This window comes from Pelodiscus sinensis, chromosome Z, assembly GCF_052426305.1.
Source record: "Pelodiscus sinensis isolate ZL-2025 chromosome Z, ASM5242630v1, whole genome shotgun sequence".
Taxonomy (NCBI): domain Eukaryota; kingdom Metazoa; phylum Chordata; order Testudines; family Trionychidae; genus Pelodiscus; species Pelodiscus sinensis.
The window spans coordinates 8,231,702-8,250,652 of NC_143085.1; the positions used below are offsets into that span (position 1 = coordinate 8,231,702).

Here is an 18,951-nt window from a genome sequence, read left to right on the forward strand (position 1 = left end):
GGAGGAAAGTTATCTTAAGGAATGCTATGATTTGCTTGCAGATGAAGCAGCTTAACTCTCCACGCTCCAAGAGCTTTCAGAGAAAGTTTATGCCTCAAACTACTGCACATAGTCTGATTTGCCATCAAAGCTTCCCCCTCCACTCACAGGCTCACTTACTTTCCTTTATTTGATGAAAGAATCATTTGTTTTGCCTTATCAGATAATAATCAGTCACTGAATAGCCATGATACAGAACTAATGTTCTCAGCATGTAAAAGAAATCAATATGCTGGTTCTGAAAAACAACCCTGTCAAGGTTGAAGCTAAGAGTATAAACAGACTGATTTGATCATTTGTCATAGGAACCTGTTGTAAGCAAAAAGTAACACCATACCCGCTCTCTACCTTCTAATCCAGTGTTTCTCAACCAGTGGTACGAGTACCCTTTGGAATACTCGAGAGAAGTCTGGGGGGTATGTCAACACAACTGAAAGGTGGAGAAAAATGAATTTTTGTTTTAAGTTTTACAGCACTTTATTACTTTTGTACTTTTTACACCCAAAAATGTCAAAGCCTGCCCAGCTACAATTAAATTGTTTAAACAAATGTGCTGCAATGGTAGAAAAACATTGTGTGTGTGTGTGTCTGAAAACTGGAGGGACTTATCATTATTTTTTGTTTCGAAAAAGGGATACTTTATAAAAAAAAAGTTGAGAAACTCTGATCTAATCCACCTGCTAGGCAGTTTCTCTCTCCCTTGTTATATATCCACTCCTCACCTGACCCAGGTCCAGTTTTTCCATGTGTACCCGTGTTAAACCTGGTCTGTGCTAGAAAGCGTTCCCTAAAAGTGAAACTAAACATTGACCTCGCGGTACAGATGCGCTTAAGGGCTGAAAGGGTGGGGGGAGGCGGCTTTAATACAGGCTGCCCAGACAGGTCGCACGGCTGCATTGCGAGTCCGGCTTGGCCCTTAAAGGGACGGGAGGAAACATTCTCCCCGGCGTGACAGGTGGGAGCGGGCTACGCCCCCCGGGGCAGGTGCTGCAGCTCCCCCCCTCTTGCAGCGAGCTGGGGGGCTGCCAGGCAGTGCCAGGCACCACGCCCACACGACTGCCACCCACCAGGGAGACCAGCGCCCCATGCACGGGGGGGCGGGGCGGAGCTCAGACCACGCCCCCTCATTGAGGCATGCAAGACCCGCCCCCAAGGCGAGCAGGGCCGGGGAGGGGGCTAACCCCGGAAGGGAGTGCGGTCTCGCTCTCCCTCCCGCTCCACAAAGGGTTAATCCTCATGCTCAGCGGCCCCCAGCGATTCCAATCGAGCGCCGAGCCCCTCCTAGCCTGCTAAGGCACCAGGTTGCTGCGAGTTGGTCAGGGTGGTGAATCAAACCCACTGATAGGCTTATGAGTCGACTGTCGATCCATTTCCCGGCAGGAAACCTCCCTGCTCTGTCCAGCCAAGCTCGGAGAGTAAGGTCACGGAGTCGAGCGCCAATCCGCCCCGCCTCTATCTGTGTGAGCAGCGGATTGGTCAACCTCAGAGCCATTCCCCGCCCGCTTGGTCTGACTGAGCAGGCTGCGTAGTCGAGCGCTGATCTCCCTCTTCCTCCTCCCCCCGCCCGCCTCATCTCCCGGCTAGCCCAAGTGACCAGACTGGAAAGCTGAGCGCCGATGCAGCCGAGCGATTGGCCGCGCCTGGCAGGAGCCGCACCTCGGGCAGCGGCAGCGGCGGGGTCCGTGGCAGGAAGCGGAGGGGCCGGAGCGGGGCCGCCGTTGGCAGGTGAGAGGGCGGCGCCCCCGGGCGCGGGGGGCTGGGCAGCGCGGCCGTGAGGGGGAGGGGCGGCCGGGCCGAAGGCAGCTCTGGGGGGAGCCGGGGGGCAGGACCTGGCCGCCCGCCGGGGGGTCGCGGGGCCGGGCTGGCGGAGCCTGTGAAGCGACCGGGCCGCCCTGGCGGGCTCCCCCGGCTCCTCGGGCTGCCGCCTCCCCGGGGCGCGTGTGGCGGTTTGGTTTGAGCGTCGCCTCCCCTCGCCCCAGCGCCCCGGGCCACACGCGGGCGGAGCGAAGAGGGGGCTGTGGCAGGAAAGCCGTTACGGAAGCGAGGGCGGGTGGGGAGCGAGCTGTCCATTGACACCCAAGAGGAGCAGGCTCGCGGGCCCGTTGCTGGGGATGAAGAAACGCGCTGCGCACCCGCTGCCTTCAGGTTGTGACACTGCCTGGGCTGCGGTATCGCCTTAGGGAAGATGCGCCTGTCTCCGTTGTCACAGGCGAGAAGCGACAGATACCTGTCTCTTGGGAGTCTTGTTGAGACTCATTCTTCACTTTGTGTGAAGTGGCTCAAGACTTGTCAAAGAATGATGCTTGAGAAACTCTTTCTCTCTACCTATACATTTCAGAATGGTAGTCCACAGGAAAGAGGCAGTCACTTGGCTATTTGTTTTGCCTTTGCATTAGTCTTTTCATTTTGTATATTGATAGTGTATTTTCTGGTACTAAAGGAAAGGTGTTTGGGGGGGAGAGAGTTCCTACAGAACCATTACCCCGCTCTGGCAAATCCAATGTAACTTTATGTATTGTGTTTTGCAGAGCATGTATTCTCTAGAATACTGTGGAGTTAAGTAATATAGAGTTGGGATTAAACGATAACCAAGAAGAAGAGAAATTAAATAGTAAAAACAAGAGATGTGAGGCAGAGATACAGAAAAGCTAAATAGTCTTGTACAACTCAGAATATTATTGTTGCATATCCTTCTCAGTTAGTTTCTTTTCCTCATATGACTTGGTAATAGCAGCAACTGTAGCTTTTCAGACATCCCAGCTTTCTGGTGCTGACCAACACCTAAAATGACAAAATTTTGTTTGTATTTTTCTTAGCAAAGCATCTTCTGGCATCCACAGATACTTAGGATTTGTTCCAAAATTTGATAAAAGTCCATATTTCTAGACAACAACATTACTATAATGCTAGTTTCAGTGGCAAAAAACATAGCAGAAACTTAATTACAGTCTTCAGGGATACCTCAAAGTGCTGAGTAATTGGGGTGGTTGACATAACAGATTTTCAGTTGTGCTCCTGTGGCCTCTTAACCTGTGTAAAGCTATCCAAATGTCCTGGCCAGAAACCATGCTTGTACACCTACAGGCATGCAAACTTATATACCTATTTTCTTATTGAAAAAACTATGGTTGGTGCCCATAGATATTATCTAGCCTTGAGAAGCAGTGTAGCTTTTACAGAACTTCAGCATATAGTACATAGTGAACTGTCCTGAACATTCCTAGGTCTTGCCAGGATATCTGCAGATGGGGTTATTTCAAGGGCAAGAAAAAGATACCTGAGGTGGAAAGTGTGAGTGAAGAGTTGAAGCAGCAGTGGTAAAACAATTAACTAAGTTCACACTTGCTTGAAATCTGAAGTCCTGACTAGATTTTGGATAAACATGAAGATCATTTTGTGATACTGAAATTTTTTATGTAAAGTAAAACTGTTGTTCTTAATGACACTTGAATAACTATATACTATAAATACTCACCTAATGAAGGTCCCTGCCTTCGCCTGAATTTCATTGTCCTCCTAATTGTCTTTTAATTGAATAGAAATGAAGTGCATTTAACTAAATGAAATCTTCCCTGCATCAGAGAAGGAAGCATCTCTGCCTGTCCAGAAGCAAAGTCCAGAAGCCATTAAATGTAGTTTCTGTTGACTTGAAACTAGCAGGTTGAGGGGAAGGAATAGAGAGGAAGGAACAATATATTTTACAGGTTGGTACTAGCTCTCTGGACTCGTTTTACATAGAATTGCCTTTGAAATCACTGGGAGTTTTCCACGTGGAATAGCTACAAGATCTGGTCCTATAATTTTGGAAAATTGTGACAAGGTTGCATATCTTTCAATGTATTAAAAGCACAATTAGGTGCAACTTCTCTGCATTAATTCAGTGGGCATCTCCATTTTGCTCATGGTCAGGCATTCCAGTTGCTTTTACCATTTTCTTTATATTATTCTCTTGTGCGTACATAGCAGCTTCCATCTGAGACTTTATCTGTTGGCAATTAAACTTTTCAATAATCCCAATGGGTACAAAAGTCCGAGCCCAATTTTATAGATAAGGATTTAGGGATAGAGAGATTAAGTGACCAGCCCAAGAAGTCAGGGTAGAGTTGGAATAGAATCAAGTTTTACATTTGAACCACTAAACCATCCTCTTCCTCCCCTCATGTTTCTCCCTCAATTTTTGTATTCTCTATTGTAGCCAATTGATACTCTTTTCGAAAACTCAGTAACTTAATACAAAAAGCATTTGAAATTGGAAGACAAGAACATTGGTTTACAATTTGTTCTTTTTAGTCTAAAATTAGTTATTCAGTTTATGGTCTTTCATAGTGCTTGGGTATACCCATGGAACAATGCCAAGAGTTTCAATAAACTGTTCATATTTGCCTTACTTACTTCATATGTGTACCTTGCTTAACCAATCATCAGTTGTTCTTCAAACTAAATGTGTAATGTCCTAAGAGAAACTCACTTCCTTCTGAGCAGTAGGACTTTAGTGCACAAAGTAGCTATCTCCTAACTGTCTATGTAGGCAACCTGTGGAAAACTCGCAGCCTATGGCCCACATGTGGCTTGTCAGGGGTAAGCTGCTGGCAGGCTTCCAGACAGGTTGTTTACCTGGCTCCCAGGCAGATGGACTGGGGGAATGTGGGAGAACTGTGGGAAGTATAGAAGCAGTTGTCAAGCTGCTTTGTGTTGTTGTTGTTGTTGTTTTGCAAGGTAATACAGTGTATAATTTTATCTGGGGCAGGTGGAAGGTCATGTTTCATATGTGAAATTTATGATAAACTCTTTTATTTGGAGAAGTAAAACTCGAAGCCTGAAGAGAGAGACCCAAATTTTTTGACTGTTCAGTACTCTTGGATGCATTAGCTAATGAGTTAGCATGCTAGCTGGCAGAAGACTGTTGCCTCACTTTTTTACATTTCTGGTAACTTTGGACTAGGTATGTAAATGGGTAACTGGTTACCCATTAACTATTGCCTGACCGGCATAATTATTGGGGTAACCAGTTAACCAGCATCCAGACCAACTGGAGCATCACCTCACCCATACTGTGTTTAAGTTTAACTGGTTAACATCCGTGCTTCGGACCATGAAAATAGACTAGTCAGTTTGTCAGTTTCTGATTTTTTTTTTTTTTAATTTCTCTGTTTCCCTGCTTCCAAAACAAATACTATGTTAGTGTTTGGAACGTGGACACTGCAGAAGGATGATTATTTATTTGTTTTTAAAAGTGTATTTCTATTTTATTTTAATTTGACTTTTTAATTTGATTTTAATTTAATAAATACAGTAATAGTTGTATATGTTTTGTAAGTTGCACATAAACTAAATTTGGGACAGATTTGATTTGGTGGTAGCCTTCTAAAGTTGAGCTACATTATCCATTATGAGCTCATAATTCAAAAGGTCCAACATTTGCCAGTAAGTATTTTAGTAGTTGAGTAAAAGTGAAAGTTGAATATATAAGGTACCTAGGAAGTAGGGGTTTTATGTAACCAAATGTCAGGGAATGGATGTATTGCTTTTCATTGTAATAATCTGCCAAAAGATGCATTTTGAGAGTAACCTAAGCAGAACCCAGAAAGTTCTATAGCAGGGTGGGGAACCTAAGGCCTAGGAGCCAGATGCGGCCTCTAGCTTGCCTGGATCCCGTCTCCGAGGCTCAGGGCTCCCCCCCCCCCAACCCAGCATTGGGGAGCCCACACTTGCACGCCAGCCCCTCTGCTGCCCCACCATGGGTTTTGAGCACACAAAATCTACTAGGCTGGCACTCTCTAAGCTCTGGTATGTGAGGGGAATGTGGGAGTATCTTTCTCCTTTCTCCAGGGGGTTAGCAGCCTCTGGCCCAAAAAAGGTTCTTCTCCCCTGGTCTACAGTGTAGTCCTCACCACTTAAATCAGGATGAAGTATTGCATGTTGGGAGCTGTAGTCTCTGTGAGCCTTAGTTCCTTATTAAAAATGAGGACATATGCAGCTGGCTGTAATGCCTTCTAATTGGGTGTAGATCAGAGTTTGCCTCTGGGCTTATGTATAATTAAAATGCTTCTCCAGCACAGATGCCCCACCATAAGGATTCAGAGTAGACATTACCTTGCTGATGGTAAGTGGTAACTAGACTGACAGAAGAATTCTTCTGTTGAGCTAGTGCTGCCTACCAGCAGAGCTAGGTCAGAATACGCATTTCTCTCAGGGGTGTGGTTTTTCACACTCTTGAAAGACCTAGCAATGCTAATATAAAATCCTACACAGACCTGGTCTCTGCTGTTGTTAGTTAAGCTTCTGACACAGCTCTTCCTGGAAGCTAATAAAAGTTCTACAGTAATGCAGCTGTTCTCCCTAATGCATCTGGTGAAGCTGCTTTAAGGTGATGAGAGAGAGCACTTCCATTGACTTATTCTGCCCCCATGAGAGGTGGTACCTATGCTGGTGATAGAAGCTCTACACCAGTGGTCTCCAACCTTTTTACACCCAAGATCACTTTTTAAATGACAGACCAAGCCAAGATCTACCGTCCTGCCCCTTCCTTGAAGCCCCACCCTCTCTATTCTCCTCCTCTCCATCACTTGCTATCCCCAATCCTTACACTGCTACTTTAAAAAAAAAATCCCACCATTCCTTGCAGCTACTCACCTGTGCTCCTCAAATGAGGAAACCTAATGTAAATGTACTGCGCAGTTCAGAGAGGGCTCAAGAGCTACTCTTAGAGCCTCAGAGATCTACCGGTAGATCGCGATCTACTAGTTGGTGACCACGGCTCTATATAGTCTATACTGTGCTTAGGTTGGTGTAATTTGTTACCCAAGGGTGTGAATTTTTCACACTTCTGAGTGATGTAAATTGTACCAAAGTACGTGGTGGTGTGAAGAAGTACTAGGTCTTTTTCTAAACCTCTTTTTGCACTATTAATTTTAGGTTAAGCATGAACTATATTCATTTTCCTAATTAAATATCTTCAATGTGCTTCATTTTTACTTCCTCATGCTGCATATGTGTATGGCAGGAAGAGAACAGCTTTTGCTTTCAGGAGGATAATGCCAAGATTATTGCTTTGAACTTTGATCCTGTGTTGTGTGTAGGGTTTTTGAAAGTGAGATAGGGCACTACTGATTTCTGAATTTGAGAAGTTTTCCTGCGTTGCAAGAGACAGGTGCGTTAATGTTAATATGCTTAGTACTGTGGTTGGTCTGTCCTTTTGGAGTCTCCCTCCCTGCTTTCAGGAAGTGGTTAGTTATTTGACTTTTCGATGAAGGAACATACCAGGTTTAATACAGCGCTTACAAAACATGTTTGCCTGACTTACTAATAACATAAGCATTTTATGCTGATGAACAGGTAATAGTTTGATGTTGATGGATAACTCTTCCCCCCATCCTTTCTGTTTGTTAGGTAAAATGGATCCTTGTTTTGTTAGTTATTGGTTTCACTAACATTTATGTGAGCACATGCAGTTGAATGCCTTTTTCCTTACCCAAAAATCCATTTGTAACCAAAGGAATTCTCTCATTTTGTTCCCTATATTGACTTCGGGTCTATCTACTATTGCTGTGCAGAAAAGAGTTGTCGACATATGGGTAATTCAGGCTTAATATGGTAAAGTTAAAGTGAATGTAGGTCATCAAGAAAAATGAACTTTGAAGACTGGATGGCTTTAGTACTTTGACGTGTGTTCCTTCCACCTTGTGCTATGGTTGCTTCTGGTGTGTCAGCTCCCAGTGGAGTTGGATTGGAGGACATTAAATGCTTACGGTCATTACAAATCTCATCATTCTTTTCATAAGAGCAGTGGTATTAACCCCAGAATCCTGGCCAAAATCTAGCCAAGGGAACTGCGTTGTACCTTCCTAAATTCCCCTATAGCTTCAGATGTATGTATTTTTCCCCACCAGTCTCCAAGTATTGTTTAGAGTTAGGGTGCTGGCATGTTCCACCCCAGAGGACTGTTTTTCAGCTCGTTTGTTGGTTTGAGCCTTGTGTATAGTGTGTATATATTCAAGTATGTAAAATGGATGAAAATTTTTATGTAAGTGCCAAACATAATTTTGTTTATAGAATATCTTCTTACATAAAGGCTACTTGAAATGGAAGAACATACTGCTGCTATTTTGCGTGTAGTGATTCTTATTCTAAGAGATGCAAATACTATGCTGACTTTTTAGATTAAATCATTTTCCTTTCTTCTAAATAAAAGTGAGCTGCAATCCTTTCACTAAGAATTTGACAAATAATATTCAGGGGCTGAATTTATTTAGGGGCTGCCTTGATTGTTTTTCGTGCTTTTTAAGCTAAATTGGTGAGAACATAGTTACTGACTCATGTTGAGTTGTTTTTCTTCCCTGTAATGGAATATATGCTAGTACATAACATCTAGTACTGCTGAACATTATAAAACACATAGAGCCCTGATTTGATGTAATACAGTGAAATGGAATTTGGGGTTTTAGCCTGAGTTAAGATGAAAGCTTTAGTAGATACAATACGTTCTGATAGCAAATTTGCATGTGGCTGTTTACATTTAAGGGAGCTTTTTCCCATTATTTACTGGCATGTGTGAAGATTTTTAAATATGCAGCTCCTAGCAAAATGGAGCCCTAGTCTCTGAGTAGAACTCTTAGGTGCTACTGCCAGACAAAATTATTCACCATTGTGGCTTGATTTAAATTGTCAGTTATCTTATTCTGTATTTGTACTTTCATTTTCATAAAGAGAGTTTGATCTTCATTGATTGGTAACCATTAAAACAACATGATTTGCATCTAAATATAGCATTTACGCTAAATTTGATATGTCTTTTTGCTCATTGGTAGAATATATCATGTTGATTTATTTAAGCCATAACATAGCTTAATTTACAGTTAATCGGATTCTAAAAGTTTCTATTTTTTCACTATAGTAGAAAATAGTGAACAATACATTTTTCTAACTAGGACAGTTATTTCCAACCTGTGATCTGCAGACCCTTGGGGATCCTCATACTATGCCTAAGGTTTCCAAAGGGACTTGTGCCTACAATTCAAGACATTGTAGAGGTCTGCAAATAAAGAATGGAAAACCACTGAACTAGAAGTAGGGATGTAACAGTATAATGGTTAACCAGTAAGCTCATAATGGTTACATACAGGCTCCTGGTAGAGGAAGCCATCCTGCTCTGCTGGATCTGCAATATAAAGCTTACAATACAATGCGCGCAGCCGGCTGGCCCCACTTTGGGGCGCCAGCTGTGCTATGGAATCTGTACTGCAGAGCCAGCAGTGGGTAACTGCTGAGATTTTCAGCAGTTACGAGATTTCCCAATTCACTGCTTTTGACTCTGCTGCTAATTTTGAGTTAAGAGATTTGTGTCTAGTGCTCAGGTGTTAGAGGCTCATGCTTTTACATCCAAAAGTCCTAGGTTAAGTCTCTGCAGACATCCCAAACAATTGTAGTGTTACATTTAGCTATGCTGATGCTGTTTGGAATCACTAGACTATACCCCCATGTCAGAGCTGGGACTAGAAATCAAGTCTTCATACCCAGTGGCCCACTGCTGTCTTGCAACTATTTGTGTAAACATCTTGCAGTGTATATCCTCTGTGTGGATTAGCCTCTATAATAGGGCCAGGCAAAATATGGCTTATGGTCTGAATCCGACGTGGCAAGTTGCTAGATCCAGCCCGTGATTGGGGGGCGGGGGGGGGGCGACAGCAGGAGTCTCGGGCATGCAGTTGCTTAGAAAAGCTGGCTGTAGGGTCCTGTTTGTGAATAGCTGCGAGCCCAAAGCGAAGGAGGCTTCTTTTATGTGTTGTCCCCACCCCCAGCCCAATCTTGCAGCTCCCATTGCCCAGCTGCCTGTTTGAAGACCAAACAGTGCACAAAATACCCTCCTTCCTCTCGCTTTGGAATCACAGCTGTTCAGATGCCCATGACCGTGCAGCTAGTTGTGCCTGAGAAACCTACTGGGCTCCTGGCCTAGAGTTGGCCAGCTAAGCTTCTCCCAGCCAGAGCCTCCCTCTGGCACCTCAGCCCTTTGCCCATCCCTCTGTTCCTCTGCCTCACATAACCCAAATCCCCTGCCCCACTCCTGCACCTTTGCCCCCTCTCAGACCCTGCACCCTAGTCCTCTGCCCCAGGTCACAACCCCCTCCTTTACCCAAACTCCCTCCCAGATCCCCCAGTCCTTCCTGTACTCCAGTTCCTTACTTCAAGCTCCCTTCTGAACCCGACTTCACCCCAGTCTCCACACCTCCTCCATTAATATCATGGAAGAGTGTGGCCTTTGATCACTTACCAAATTTGTAGAGTGCCCAACAAAAAATTGCCTTCCCCTGTCTTATAGTGATGACAGTATATTCTCACCTTACAACTGTGGATCTGAAAGCTGTGGCTTGAAACCCTGCTGATGACCCCGATGAAAATAACACATCTCACAGTTAGTGTAAGAACTCTGAACCAGTTGTTGACTTCAGTTGTAAAACGTATTTGGATGTTGTATTACAATTTTACTGTTTCATTTTCAGTGTTTATGTTTTGGTTAATGGAAACTGTTCCTTTAAAAACAGAGATTTAACTTTACTTTAGAATTTATCTGAGACAGAGAGCAATGGGGGCGGGGGTGGTGAAGGAATTTTGTCTGAGTCAAAAAGTTGAAGACCCTATGTATGCAAGTTCCAATTAGATCAGAACTTAACTGAATTAACTTTCTTTCAAAACTCAAGCTTTATTCTCAGATATGTGACACCAATGCTCAATGAGGACTAGATGCTTTAAGGCCGGGGTAGAGAACCTCAGGCCTGTGGGCTGGATGCAGTCCCTGGCTTGCCTGGATCCAGCCCCTGAAGCTCAGGACCTCTTCCTCCCCTCCCCCCTAGGACTGGGGAGCCCTTGTCAGTTCTACAGTATCTCCTGCCCCCCACTGCCCCATCACGGGGCTGGAGTACACAAAATCTACTATGCTGTCCTCCCTACGCTCTGGTATTTGAGGCGAATGTGAGGAGTGTCTTTTTCCTTCTCTGTGTTCCCCAAATGAGGTTATTTTTTACTTCTCACTTGTGTGTGGTCCCCTATTGATTTTTCTGTGGGTCAGTGGCACCCGACCCAGAAAAGGTTCTTCACCCCTGCTTTGTAGAATTGCTAGTGCATTATAGAACTTTCCTGTTGTGGTTGGCCAGCCTGAATTCAGCTCAATTCATCATGAGTTAACTAAACATCCAATGGATCTTTAGCCTCTGTATGAGATTGATTTGGTGGATTGTAGGACTGATCTACATTAATTGACGTAACTTATGTTGTTCAGGGCTGTGCAAGACGCATGCCTGTGTGTATACTTGCTCATAGTTTCACTTCTTATATCCAAATTCATCATATTTTCCCTTATGCTGTAAGAGAAGAGTCTGCAAACTTCATGCTGCACATCAGGGTAATCCTCTGATGCCCAGCACATCCCTGAGGCCTATAGTTTCCATTGTCCGGGAACGGCAAACCATGGCCACTAGGAGCTGTGGGGGCTATGCCTGTGGACAGTCAACCTAAACAAAATGTCTTGTGGTCTGCCAGCAGATTACCCTGATGGGCCGTTTGCTGAAGGTTGCAGACGTCTGGTCTAGCACTAGGAGTCCCTGATCTTAGTTGGGTCTTCTGACAACAGCTCTAGCAGGAGAGGCCGATGCTGAAGGTTGCAGACGTCTGGTCTAGCACTAGGAGTCCCTGATCTTAGTTGTAGAATAGTGATAGAAATGTAGCCGTGTTAGTCTGGGGTAGTTGAAGCAAAATGCAGGACAATATAGCACTTTAAAGACTAACAAGATGGTTTATTAGATGATGAGCTTTCGTGGGCCAGACCCACTTCCTCAGATCAAATAGTGGAAGAAAGTAGTCTTTCTTCCACTATTTGATCTGAGGAAGTGGGTCTGGCCCACGAAAGCTCATCATCTAATAAACCATCTTGTTAGTCTTTAAAGTGCTATATTGTCCTGCATTTTGCTTGATCTTAGTTGGGTCTTCTGACAACAGCTCTAGCAGGAGAGGCCGATTTTGCTTTACTCACTGTAACACTGGGAGTGTGGGAAACTGTGACTGTCCCATGCATACATTAAGTAGGAAAAATTCAGAAGGGAGACCAAAAACATGATTTGATTTGGCCCCTACATCACAAGTTGCAAAACAAAAACAAAAGTTCAGGTTTTTTGGAGGCACGTGCAAGGAAATATGGAGCATGATTTCTAAATTCTTGGGCTTGGCAGCACTGAGATCATTTACTATGTAAAAAGGTGGGGGTGAGGCTTTTCTGTTGTGACTCCCAGTGCACCAGATTTCATAGGTGCTATATGGCCCCCCAGTTTGAACTATTAAGGTGTGAATTGCAGATACTATTGACACGCTGCGCTGTAACTCTCCTGTGTGGATTCCACAGGCACAAACTAAAACAGGTGGGCAAGATAAGGCCTGCGGGCTGGTTCTGACCCATGGCTGCCCTGCTGCTTCCCTGCCCCCAAGCCAGTTGAGACTTGAGAACAGGGAGCATGCAGAGTGTCTTCCTCCTGCCTGGGGTGCGCAGCACGTAGAGGGAACTGCTAGCTGTTTTGAACAGCTGGTGGTGACCTCTAGGCGCCATGTGTCTCTGGTGGGGTGCGGGTGCGGGGTGAGAGACTTTGTGTGCTCCTCTGTCTCCAGGCCCTGTTCACAATAGCCCATGAGTCTTTGCCTGCCCCATCCCCTGAATATTTTAAGGAAATTGATACTTTTATCCTGGGGCAGTGTTACTGTTTGTGTTTTGTTTTCCTGGACTCCTGGAAGCCAGGTCAGTTGGATCATAAATTGCCTCCTGCTTTCACTGCAGAGCTTATATCTGCCAGTAGGGCTGCAAGCTAACAATTGCTCTGTTTGTACTTAAGGCCAGCTCTGTTTGCTCACATCGTTTTCAGGAAGTAATGCATTCAGACCCCATTGATAAAGCCAGATCTTTTGTAAACAGTTTTGTGACTATAGATAGGACTGGAATCCATGGGGGAGATGTAGATTCTTCAACTGCCTCTGCCATAGATCAGCTGCATGTCTGTGAGTAATTCACTTGCTGGCCTTGTCTCCTTTTTCCATCTGTGAAAGGGGATTCAAAATGCCTCTGGGCATGTGGAGACCTAATTAATATTGGTAAAATACCTTGACATCCTTGGATGGAGGGTTCATGGTGGTAAATGATGATGAAGGAAGCACAAATAGTGGCAAAACAGTGTAACCCTTGGTTATCCTTATTTTTTTAATGAATGGATTAATGAATGCTTGGGAGAAAAAAACCAACTTGTAGCTTCCCCTTTCTTAGTTACCGTGAGTAGATGCAGGCACAGTCATGTAGCACTGGAGTTTGCAGGAATGTGGAGAACTAAAGCAAAGACATTAGATTGTGAATTGTTTCTCAACAAGCATTGAGTTCTTAATTTCTGTTGCATGGTTGTCTTTTTGGCAATTTAGCATGGTGATGCTTGCTTACTCTGCCACTAGTGACCCTGTCAGGCCAACAATATTATGCACAAGCTCAGTTTGTCTTCTGGATCTATTTAAATGTTTTGACTATTGGTTTTATTTCCACATTGTCTGTGGTGCGCGCACACACAGCATTTAAAGCTTTACATGGTTCAAATCCCAATAGCCAAGCTCAATTATATAAATCAAATGAAGCAAGCTCTCCACTGTGTGACAGACTCAAAACTCAAGCTTCCTTTTTTCTTTGATGTACTTGTTTGAAAATGTTCCTGTCCCATTCTATATACAGGTATGTTTTGTTCAGGTGAGCACATTTTTAAAAAATAGTGCAAGCAACTTGGATCTTATGGGCAGGCCTATAATAACAATTCTTTGTGCACAGCAGGGGTGTTAAATTGCAGGTAATCAGCTAATCGAGTAGTCAATGGAATTTCAACTACTGGATTAGTTGATAAGGGGGACAACTGCAGAACTGCAACGAAATTGGCTCCCAAGCCAGGAGCTAACCCCTCTATGGCTCTGACTTTTAAATGTATTAAGAGCCACTAGGCTCTTAATACATTTAAAAAGCAGAGGTGCAATTGGAGGGACCAGGAGCGAGCTGGGAGTCAGTTGATTCCAGGCTCACTTTGGTCCTCCGCAACACCTTTGCCTCTTTTGCCCCTCTGAGACATTACTGGGGCAACCGGCTTTTAGGAATGTTGTCCCCAGCACCGGCTCCTGCTCCCTCCCTCCTTCCCTTGCTCTGTCTCTCTGAAAGAGGCAGCAAAGGGTTGGGAGTGACTACTCAAGTCACTGGTCAATCAGTCGCTTACATTGCTAGTGCACAGAATGGTGAAAACTCATTTTAGGAAACAGACACCATTAGGTTGAGATTAAAAAAGAAATATAAAAGCAGTTTTACTTACCTATGTAACTTATAGCATAGTATTGAAAGTGAACACTTTCAGAAAGTTCAGAAGACTTTCAGTGTTGCCAGCCTCTAGCATTCAAAAATTGACATGGCGCCTCTCCCTGCCCCCAAATCATTCATTCTTTAAAATCATTCATTCTGTTTATCTCATTTTTATTTGCCTTTTCAGATTTTTTGATGGGGATGTTCAAAATCAGGTAATAGGGTAACTGTATAACCACTGAAAATCTTATCGGTTACATGGTTACTGGCACAGTAGACTCTGCAGAATCTGCAGTGAAGGCTCCCCAGGAGCAGGGCCTGCCTGACTCAAAGCCACTTCCCCAGGAGGCTGAAGGTAACAGACGCCATAAATAAGCATCTATCAAGGCTGTTCCCCACTCTGGCACTCTGAGTGCAGGAGGTAGGGGCCTATAAGAGACCTTAAAAATACCTTGCCTCTATAGGCTTCTGCTTACAAAAACTCTCCAAGGTCACAAATTCACTGGCCCTGGGAGACATGCTACCACCACCAAGTGAATTCAAACTCTGAAAACCAGGAAGAAACACTTAAACTTCTTCCCAAGAGGTACCCCAAGCTCTTTTACCTCAAGAGGACTTGGGAAGAAAACCCACAGAAAACAAACTGCAGTCTCTGATGGCTGACCTCTCAGTCTAGGCAGGCACACACAGAGACCCTTAAAGCTGCAGATCCTGGAGGCATGTGATTTAAGTGAGACACTCAGCCGTTATTATTAATTTCTCGTCCTTACTGTTGTGGAACAACACTTAAAAATATGACCAGAGCATAGCTAAGCGGTGCTGAAACAAGAAGACAAGAAAGAGAGTCCCAAAAATGTTAATCTTTTTTTTTAAAATTTTTTTTAACTAATTGCAGTTTTGGAGTGTCTGTTTCATGATGTTGAACACTTCAGATGGCAATACTTTAAAATATTTTCAGGCCTTCCTAAGCACACTTATATTTCAGAGCCACCGAGGGAATTTGTGCCGGATGTGTAAAGTATAAAACACCTTTAATTAAAGAACATTTGGCTTCCAGTGGCAGAGCCTTCTCATCCAAAGAACATTTGCAGCTGTCATCAGTGAACTTGTGGGTTAGAATCTCAAGGGTGTATACAGAGGAAGTTAGAATACTTTCATATTTATGATCTCTGAAATTTAACTTCCTGGTTGCTTTAATTTAAGCCTGCTGGCTTCTTTGTTTAAGCTTATGAATGCTACAGGCCATGTAATAAAGTTTAACCAAACCACTGAAATGTTTAGATGAACCATATCATTCTGTATCCTGCAATTTGTATTCCTGAAACACAAGGTATAGAAACTGGTCATTCACGTATGTGAAAAGTTGCTACTTATCTCTTTAGTGCCTGGCAGCAGGAACTTCCTGATGCTGACTGCTAATGTAGCGGAACCACCGCTGTGTGCTCACCATCTCAGTAGAAGGGGTTGTAAAGGCAGAATGTATCTCACACTGCCAAAGGATTAAATGAAATAATTAAACTGTTGGACAGTTTGGATTTAGTGCAACTGATGTCTTTCCTTTTCTTTGATACCATTGGTTCTGTTCAGATTGGGTAGAGAGGCTTTCATTAAGCCAGGAATTCAAAACCTGGTGTTCACACTTTGCCCAATTAAAAGCCAGACTGGAAACTTGCCAGGAGGTGAAAGGCTGTTTTCCGCTACATGGGGCAGATTTCAGTTACCTCTTTCTTGAATAGTGAGGTGTGTCCTTTCTAGATTTCAGGGCTCAGTGTGAGATGCTACGTTTTCTCTGGATTCCTGATATATCACTTAGTAGGACCTTTATTGTTTTTCTGTTCTACATAGGTACTTATACTGTCCTTGTCATCGTATTATCTGAGCACCTTACAATACTACATAGTGTGTAACTGTATGTCTTGAGTCATTCTATCTCATGCTGACCCTAGTAGAATTGTGTGTATAGCTGTGGCCTAGTAGAGCACTGCTCACCAGAGCTTTGCTAGGGGCTCCTCCCCCTCTGAGTAAGTGAGCGGCCATCCTGCCCCACTTCCCACTCACTCAGTTCTTTGGAGAATTAATTGTGCTTGGCTTTAGCCTTATGTTAGTTCACAGTCACAGATAGCAATCAGTAACCAACAGTTCAGGGTGGGGCAGCAAATAAACAAACTGTTCTCAGTAGCAGTCACTAAACCCAGGCCCTGCTTCAGGAGTGGGCAACGAACACCCAAACAGTTCACTATAGCCATCCCAATTGGAGCATCCACAGTCGGGTCTCTTTGCTCAGGCAGGGGTCCAGCAGATGCTGGCTGTTATCTGGGAGTAGCTGCAGGGAAAGACTACCACCCAGGAATGAGGTGGTGGTAGGGTTACCAGATGGTTTCAACAAAAATGCGGGACACACTTGACATTACATCACCATCTATATTCTATCTTATTTAGAAAATACGGGACATTCATATTTTCTCATTTATATTTTTTCAGTTTGTTTCCTAAACAAAAAGCTCAAATACTGGACTGTCCAGTTCAAAACCGGACACCTGGCAATTCTACTTGGCAAGTAGGATGCAGGCCTGCCCACTCCACTGCATCCCGGCCAAGGGCCCTAACAACAATATCCCTGTTTTGCATTCCAGATCAGGTTTGGCCCCCTGTTGCAATGTCTTCCTTTGTAAGTACATGTAGGTGCAGTTTGGCTTCAGAGTTTTTGGTTCCTGCCTCAGAGACATGAAATCTCTGTGCACATGGCTTGTTAATCAAATATAGTCAGTGGAAGCAGCATTGTCTGTATTAGCAGAGCAGCTGAGTGAGGCTTAAGCAGTAATCACTTGTATTAGGAAGAGTTTCAATACAACATTTGGGTGGTGTAAAATAAACCCCACATTTTGCCCTTCCTTTTTTGTTTGATCAATTAAAATGGCTTGAAATTAAAAGTAAAAATAGAGATGAGTGAGTCAGAGTTCTATCATCCTAGATACCAAAGGTTGATTTTTGTCGTGTCTGGGGAGTGACTTTAAATTCTAGGCAGGACTTTGTGGTATGTTAGTACCAAGTTGAGTTTTTTGATGTTGCAATGAAGAAGGAAGTGGGGGGGGGAGGGGGAGGCGTGGAACGAAGCATTTCTACCCAGCTTCATAAGGTGGGAATTGCAGCTGGCTGGTTATTTTTAGTTCCTACAGTTTTCTCACTGTGAGCATGAATCTTTCTTTGTGGTTGAAGAAGCTTTGCGTGGATGGCATGACGGTTGATATTACGGGTTCTTTTCATGCTACCTATAATTTGTTCACATAGCAGTTTTGATCATATGATCTACCGAGTGCTTTCTGTGAGAGAGTGTTGTTCCATGAAACTTCACAGGAATATTCACCAAGGAAAAATTAACATTTTACACTGTCAGAGAATTGGATGTGATTTGTCTCCTCACTCTGTGCAAGGGCATATACCATAATGTGGTTTTGAAATCCATCCAGGAGTGAGTAGAGGAGGTGAAAGGCAAAGGCATTGGTCTCCATCAGTTCCTGTTTGTTTCTCTGTTTGGCAGAGTGGCTTAAGGCTTTTTGTTCATTTGAGCGGATTGGCATGAGGACAGACACAGACTGTTTCCATTTTAAGTTCCACAACATCAGAAGTGCCCCCTTCTGATATTTCTTTCACCACAGTTGCTGAGTTTTCTGGAATCAGTTTGTAGCAATGTACTGGCCTTAAAAAACTCCATAGTCTGATAACTTTTCCTCCGCTATCAAAAACCCTGACTGGATAAAATGTTCAAACTATTTTCTTTCAGGGTCATTTGCAATTTTGAATCATGCCCCTACAAGGCTATTTTTTCTAAACACAGTGTAGTTTATCTTTATCACTGTCCTCCAAAACTTGGAGGTGGGGTAAGAGGAAGGAGGCTTGTGATGGCTACATTTTAGTAGCCATAAGCACTGTGGCACCATTCATAATCTCTTCTCGGGCTTTTTAAACAAAACAAAACACCATCTTTATGGAAAGATGTTCTCGAGATGGATTCCCTCTGTCCTTGGAATGGGTTTAGCATAGGCAGCACATTGCAGTAGTGCTGGAACGCTGCCAGCATGAGGGTGAATGTGTAGTTGTCTTTTTGGCCTCCCTTGAGCCTGCCAACAGTGCCAATTGTGGGGTTGGTTGGGGGAGAGAGAGGGGAATATCTACCCTTGGGAAGAGGACTGAAACTACCCAACTTGCTTCCCGAAGGCTGAAAAGCTGCCACACTAAAGACTCTCAATCTTGATGACCTGTCACAATAGCTTTATAAACAGTGATGATCTGAATAGATAGGAAGCAGGGGGTGGCGAGGGACAGGTTCACATTGGTGTCATTTCAAAAGTGAAAGAGTTAGAGGTGGCTTAAGAGACGCTTTTCCTAAGTGATGAGAGGCACTGACTTAGCAAGAAAGCATTGCCTGTTTGATTGGGGCAATGGGCATGTGGTTTCTATCCACATTTGGGTTCAAACTATGCTTTCTGAGTCAGTTTTTGTACTGTTTTAAACTCAGGCTAACTCCATTTGGCTGGCTATGGAGAAGGCAAAGCCATTGCTAA

General features: G+C 43.9%; 1 protein-coding gene across 4 annotated transcripts in view; it reads left to right on the top strand.

Moving 5' to 3' along the window:
• The first annotated feature begins 1,589 nt into the window (after positions 1–1,589).
• Positions 1,590–18,951, top strand: part of TAOK3 (TAO kinase 3) — a 162,390-nt gene continuing 145,028 nt past the window's right edge. For 3 of the 4 annotated variants that reach the window (XM_075898153.2, XM_075898154.2, XM_075898152.2), the window contains exon 1: positions 1,592–1,764. The gene's annotated coding sequence lies outside the window, so the exon portion shown is untranslated. Of the gene's footprint in view, positions 1,765–18,951 lie in introns of all 4 variants that reach the window. The other variant, XM_075898155.2, reaches the window with a different exon arrangement.